The 7,452-nt window shown below is 43.7% G+C and overlaps 1 long non-coding RNA gene across 1 annotated transcript; it reads right to left on the reverse strand.

The window, feature by feature from the left end:
- Positions 1-771: 771 nt before the first annotated feature.
- On the reverse strand, positions 772-6,061 carry LOC121423670. Its single transcript, XR_005971303.1, has 2 exons — positions 5,471-6,061; positions 772-880 (listed from the first exon to the last, which is right to left on the reverse strand). It is a non-coding gene; the product is annotated as an uncharacterized LOC121423670 (long non-coding RNA).
- Positions 6,062-7,452: the final 1,391 nt, after the last annotated feature.

Raw genomic sequence — 7,452 nt, forward strand, 5'->3', positions numbered from 1 at the left:
TAGCAACCATTACAGGATCATTCTACTAGTATTCACCAACGTTATTATCCTTAGTGCTTTTACCAGGGGGGGGTACCAGGGAACATTGCTCATTCCTCCATTACAATGTATATCTAGGTTATCCATAACTGACCCCAACATGATTTAATGCATGCATACATTGAACGTAAATGCATGAGCAGCTAAATAACAACAAATGATACATTATGAAAACATAGACACACTGGTGAAACCGGCTCCAGACCAGCCAAAACCCTTATTCATACTATCGGATCGGACGGTCTGGAGTCGGTCACGCCGGAGCGACTAAGGTAAAATGTATAAATACATACTCAACGAAGATATGAAAGACCAACTTTTAACTCACTGATAAATCTGTCCAACCCTTCATCGGCCAGATGTAGGCCATCAGTTCTGTACAGCGAAATGTCATTATGGGATATTGATGGATGCGGTATGGCTTTACCATGAAATCTTGCAGCTAAAGCCTTGGCGTACCTATTGGCCGCCCTTCTCTTTAAGTCCAATTTACCTTGATCTCCTGTACAGCCAGCGGGGTACCAAACCCTCTCCAAAATGTCCGACCACACTATTTGAAATTTGTCCTTATTGGCGTCAAAAAGTCTATACGTCAAACTAGCCAGCTTCTTCTTGGACAGTGCCTCAATGTCATTCGTTCCTACATGCAATACTACTACTGAAGGCTTTGGTTCACTCCGACCCATCTTATCTAACCAATCGCTTACCCCTTCAATTCGTAGCCCCCTTTTCCCCAACCAGCGGACCGACGTTCCAAGTCCAAGGTCAGCCTCGCCGGTGTTCTTCGCCCTGCGATGTGCCCAAAACACTATCGAGTCCCCTATGATCCACACCACAGGTCCTGTAATAGAAAACAAGAAAAGAGGGCTGGGCAGAATTTTGAAGTATGAAAATTTCCCCCTGAAAGGTCTGCTACCCTTCACCACCCCTTCATCACGGGGTTTTCCCCTCCAAGATACAATGTATGTAATCACATTTTTGACCCCTCCCCTTAATCCTGAAAGCATTGATATTAAACACGTCATTATACCGTTGTAACATTCTCTCTAAAAAGCAGAATGCTCGTAATTGTGTGATATCATTAAACCCGCACTTACTCATTCAATATTAAGCCCAGAGTTATTTTGATGATACATGTATATTGATATCAACATGTACAGGGGGGGGGGGGGTCGTTATGATCAATCTGATGTTCCAAACACCTTCCAATCAATATAGTACTATCCCTTTCTTCCTTTTGTATAATGTAATAATGTATAATGTATAAACACATTCCAACCAATATATAATAATGTATAATGTATAATGTCTGAGCACATTCCAATCAATTTATAATAATGTATAATGTATAATGTAAAATGTATAAGGTATAATGTATAATGTAAAATGTATAAGGTATAATGTATAATGTATAACGTATAAACACATTCCCATCAATATAGTACCATCTCTTTCTTCATTTTGTATAAAGAATGTAATAATGTATAATGTATAATGTATAATATATGATGCATAATGTATAATGTATAATGTATACTGTAACAAGGGCTCCTTTGTAAACAGGCCTCTTGGCACTGAACATACCACCCTGCTTCTGAATAGGGCTGAATAAAATAAAACAATACCATGTAAGCAGATATATTGAGAATTATACACCCAAATATCCAACAACCCATCGGCCACGGCTTTGATTAAAGCACATGTCCTCGTAAAGTAAACGCGTTGTGACATTATTGGAAGATAACTTACACCTGATTTTGGTCAAAATGTCAAATAACCTAAAATCATCATTTCATATATATTTTCGTTCTTTTTTTTTTTTTTTTTTTTTTTTTTTTTTTTTATTTTTACTTAACCATGTCGAGTCTTATATATCTCCGATGTGCACTCGAAACCCAACGCCCCATGCGTTGGATTTCTTCATCCGAGCAACCGGGCCATGGCAGCGGTCGTAGCCGCCCCAATACGAAAGGAATGCGATGAAAACATTGCCGCCGGCATATCCCCGTATGTCAAACATCGTTTTATCATGTTTCCAAATTCACGCCTAGTTAGCGGGAGAGCACCATATGAACAAAAGAAGGCTCCACCATTCTTTGGGCGGATTTCTAAATAACGAATAACCGCCATCACAGGGCAGCTAACTGTCCCCAACTCTGGTATCGAAATGGTGCACCCATTTCCCCGCTGGTCAGTCTTTGACTTCCTTAGGAATAATTCCACCCTGCGATGCGGTGCATCGCCAGTGACCCTAACATCTGTGTGCTGCAGAATAGACTCACATCTATGCCTGGACTCTACTGTCAACTCACTAACTCTCAACAAACCATAAAATGCCACTGAAAAAGCAGCAGAGTACATCAAAACATCGTAATGACTACCACAAACATGCCTCAAGTAGGCGAGCATTCTATTTAACACAGACAATGTGATTGGATGCCTAGCATCTCTTCTCAAAGTACTTCGCCTACACCCTTCAATTAACCTTGTAATCACAAAACTTTTGGTCACATCCTTTAGCCCAGATGAACTCATATAAAATGCCAACCCAGATATGTATGTTTGAATAGTAGACCCTGCATATCCCATAAAGGATAAATAAGAAATGAACTGCGCCACCCATTCTACATTAGGGGGTAGCTGGGGGTCGTATCCGTACACTTTACAAAATTTCACGTATGCCCCCAAGGCAATAGAGTAAGTTGTGTGTGTTCGAGCTGCCCTAGAAGCCATCAGCAGTCGACTTCTCTCGATAGCCAGCTCTTCCAAAGACGGACTGGAACCTCCACGCCCTCCCGGGCGGCCCCCGGTGCTAACGCATGGAACCTCGGCATCTGAAATCGAGATAGTGCATCAGCTATACCATTATCACATCCATGTACATGCCTAGCCCTCAACACTATATTATTGCTTAAACATATAATCACCACCTTCCTCACCAAAACCATAATATCAGGGCATAGCGCCGACTGCTTGTTAAGTACTGCCACCACGGCCTGATTATCACAATTAAACAATATATTCTTGTCCTTTAGCTCCATGCCCCAAATCTCCAAGCCTACCCAAATAGGGAATAGCTCTAAAAAAGCTATAGACCTCCTATCGGCCTGGAAATCAGCAGGCCACCTGGATTGAGCCCACCTGCCTCCAAAGAAAATTCCAAAACCAATGCCAGCCGCCGCATCAGTGAAAAACTGAATTTCCTCGCTTCCAAACCAGCCTGGAGCCCGGAAGAAAACTTGACCATTAAAATGTGCCAAGAACTCCAACCAAACCCGCAAGTCAGCCTTAGCCCCTCTCGTCAACCTAACCATGTGAAAAGGACGCTTAACGCTCTTAGTTAAGTCAATGAGCCGTCTCATGAATGCTCGCCCTGGAGCAATTGCCTTACATACAAAGTTTAGACTACCTACAATCGACTGAATGTCTCTTAGGGAAATTTTTTGTTTCTGTACCGCCCAATTTAATTTCCCTACTAATTTCTCAATTTTGTCCTCCGGTACCCGAACCTGCTGAGAAACGCTATCTATTACCAGCCCAAGATATGACAACTGTGTGGTCGGGCCTTCCGTTTTTTCTCGCGCTATGGGCACCCCAAATCGTTCGCAAATTGCTTCAAAACAATGCATTGCCCGCCTGCAATCCTCCGAGGCAGGGCCGCCTGCAAAAAAGAAATCATCCAAATAATGGACAATATTTTGCGACTTCGCAACTTTTCTCGCGCAAAACTCTAAAAAAGTACTAAAACATTCAAAAGTGGAACAAGAAACTGCGCAGCCCATCGGCAAACAACGATCAAAATAGTAACGACCATCTATATACATCCCAAGCAACTCAAAATCTTTGGGTGAACAGGCAAGAGCCTGAAAGCTGACTTAATGTCAGTCTTTCCCATAAGGGCACCCCGCCCCAATTGCGTCACAATATCTACCGCCGAATCAAAGGACGAATATGTTACTGTACACTGCCCCTCCGGTATGCCATCATTAACTGAATTTCCCCTGGGTGCCGATAAATGTTGAATCATACGGAACTCCCCTGGGGCCTTTTGGGCACCAACCCCACTGGTGAACACCTCATATTCTCGAAGGGAGGAACAACAAAAGGCCCAACTATCCTACCTAAGTCTATTTCATCCCTCAATTTCTTTTTCAACGCATCCATGTGTTCGAATGCTGATTTCAGGTTTTTAACAACCAATGGGACCCTGTCCCCTTCAAAATGTAATGAAAAACCAAAACTTAAAACCATTATACAAGCACTGAGCATGCTCCTGATTAGGATAAGTAGCTAACATGGGCACCAAACGTGCTAACTTAATAGGGGTCGGAGCAATAGACGACACCGCACTAGCCGTAGACCTATTTACTGCCAGCGGGACTGGAACCGGCCCGCCCTTGGCTACACTGCTTAGCCCCATGACCTGTCGCCTGGCAGCGGGAACACTTGTGCTCATAGATGCAAGCTTTGCCTCGCATGCACTTGCCTCTATTAAAGGCAAAGCACACGCCTCGGCTGGGTGTGCCATTGGCTCCGGGTCCCTTTCCTCCGAAGGGAAAAGATTTTCTCGCGCCGTACTCCCCTCTGTAGAACTGATGGCGAGGGGCATGGGGTAAATTGTGGCGCTGCCGCGGACCATTAGAGGCCACCAGCATCAACCACAACTCGGCGTCGACGCTCGCCCAGGATCGCCCGGGGTAAACGCGCCTGCTTGCTCCTAAACTGAGTGTCATAGTCACGCCAGCCATAACCTGCAAACGCACGGGCTGCATGCCTTATCAAATCCATATATTTCATGAGCTCCCTGCTCCTTTCAATGTGCTTCTCAGCGTAAATTGAGGCAAATACTAGAAACACCGAAGTCCACTGCTCTACCGACATGATTTTCTTAGCCTTTGATTGAGGTTGAAGTTGCAAACCAAGACCAGATCCCGATTGACACAAACTCAAAGTGGTGTCACCTACACTCAAGGCCCCAAACTCATCACGTGCATTATTATGCTTAAGGAGCACTCCCAAATCTATATATTCACTTGCCCAAATTTTTTCCTTCAGTGAGATAGCCACTTCCACACCTAGTGGGTCGCATGCGCTAATAAATGGTTCCGGTGCCCCCAACACGGCAGAAAGCCTAGGCGCCTGGGGCTCAGATCTCTCAACACCGACCTCCACTAGATCTAGGCCTAGATCTTCGGCTACCCCTGCCGACCGCGCCGGCACTGAAACTGCTGGCTGAGCCTGCCCCGAGCTACCGGTATCCGACTCCTGTGCTACTATCTCATGCCAAGCAATAGATCTGCCCACGGGCGCCTGGCCTTCCCGCCCACTAGATCTAGATCTAGCTCTGCCATTTTATCACTAACTTTAGACCTAGGCCTACCACTTTTTTCATCAACATCGACAACTTGAGACTGAGAGGGATTTAACTCACCGCTCCTTCCTGGCCCGTTGTTGCCGCCTCCCAGCCCCAGATCCACACTTGCGGGGGTTGACGTCGCCCGTGGACCTCTCGGCCGACCCGGCCTCCTCTTCGGTGTGTCATCTCCCTCCTCGCACCTGCGGTCGTTATTTTCTTGGCCTTAACCTTTGGCATGATCAACTCGCGAAACTAGAGTTAGACTCGAAGCTCCGTCACTCAGCCCAAGTCCAATGAATCCTGGATGCAATCACCTCCAAAGTTCAATCAAGCGAACCGCCAAGAAAAAATTCAATCCTGAAGTTGCAAACTGAATCTTTTAGGTCCACAAATCGGCACAGCTAACTTAGTCTTAGTTCTACGGCAACAATTCCTGAGGCTGAAGTCTGAAGACAGTAAAAAACTGAAATCAGCGTCTGTATAATCCAATAAAAGCATGAATCCTTTGTGTAGATATCCGGTATAGGTAGCTAGACAAATGTCGAAATATCTGCCACCTAGGCCTAGTGTCCAATTCTAGTTGCCAGTGCCGAAAGAAAATTTTCAAAAAATTTTGTAAGCACGCTTTACACATGCACCGTCATCTCTCTTCATTGAAAGCCAAAACGAAAATGAAGCATTCCCCGCACTTTTATCCGCGCATAGCTCAACCGCGGCAAGTGTCTGGCATTGTGCCCAAATTCTTTGGCGCGGGCGCCAAAAAGCGCTGCCCCGCCCTTTACGGGTCGGGTCACGAGCCCTTTCTCGGGCAACCACGCCCCCTTTCAAAATCAAAACAAACTAAAATGTGTATTTTGCTAGCCCGCTAATAAATCATTTTAAATCGTCAAGCCGTCTTTAAAATCCATTATTGCCACAACCTATAATGGAGACACATCATTCATATGACAAAAATGAAACATTTATGATTTCATGTAATAACATAAGAAAAAGGAAAGTGGGGATGTGACATCATCAGCCCACCTTATGAATATTCATGATGACGTGCATATAACTGTTTTTACAAAATATTAATAAACTTTAAAATTCAATAACTTCGTTATTTCTTATTTGATTTGGATGAAATTTTCAGCATTTTGGTTTGTAAATTTTACCCTGTTTTTTAAAATATGAATATTTTCAGTCCAGACCATTCCTTTTACACTATACCCTATCCTGAACCTATCTTAGACGAAATAAAACCGGGAGAAATTGTCGCCGGAGCAAATTTCATGTCACCTGTCGGCCTTTCATTCACCTGCCATTTTGAAATTTTCAGACTTTGAAGAAACGAATTATGTTTCTTACGAAAGAAATCGAAATTATAATTAGTAGACTCTGTAAATAAAGTAATATGTCACTAATACGGTGAAGGGTCACTCTGATCATTATTAACTTCACGACGGCAACCAGATGTTCTCTTCACAAGATAAGCCTACAAGGCTCTGCAGCCATGGACTGGACTACTGAACAACCCGTATAGACTAGCCAGCTATGAGGTCTATGTGTGTATGGAAACGGGCATATATAGGCATGATAATATTGTACAACTGGAATATATGAGAAAATTAAAAAAAGAATGTTAGAGAGAGAGAGAGAGTTAGCGGGAAAGGGAGGGGGTAAAACGAGAGAGGGTGATACAATGAGAGAGAGGGAGACAAACACAGAGAAATAGAAAGAAAGGGGGATATTGAGGGAGAGAGGAAGGGAGAGACAAACAGAAAAATGAAAACACAGACAGAAGGCAAAGGGAAAGAAAGAAAGAGGGAAGGAAGGAGAGGGAGACTAGAGAATGAGATGAGAGAGAGAGATGTATTGTGCATGAACAAAGGAGGCTCAAGGGCGGTTGACTGATGCGGTCTTTGTAAAAAGCAAACAATGTCACTGGCTTTGCCTAGTAACAGTGAGGCAAGTAATTTACATAAATTGCGAATAGATAATCATCATGGCGTTACTTACTCTTTTTTTTTACCCAAAGCAATTCCAACTTTTCATTTCCAGAATTTTTCATTTTTTTC

Source organism: Lytechinus variegatus, chromosome 11 (assembly GCF_018143015.1).
Source record: "Lytechinus variegatus isolate NC3 chromosome 11, Lvar_3.0, whole genome shotgun sequence".
Lineage (NCBI taxonomy): Eukaryota > Metazoa > Echinodermata > Echinoidea > Temnopleuroida > Toxopneustidae > Lytechinus > Lytechinus variegatus.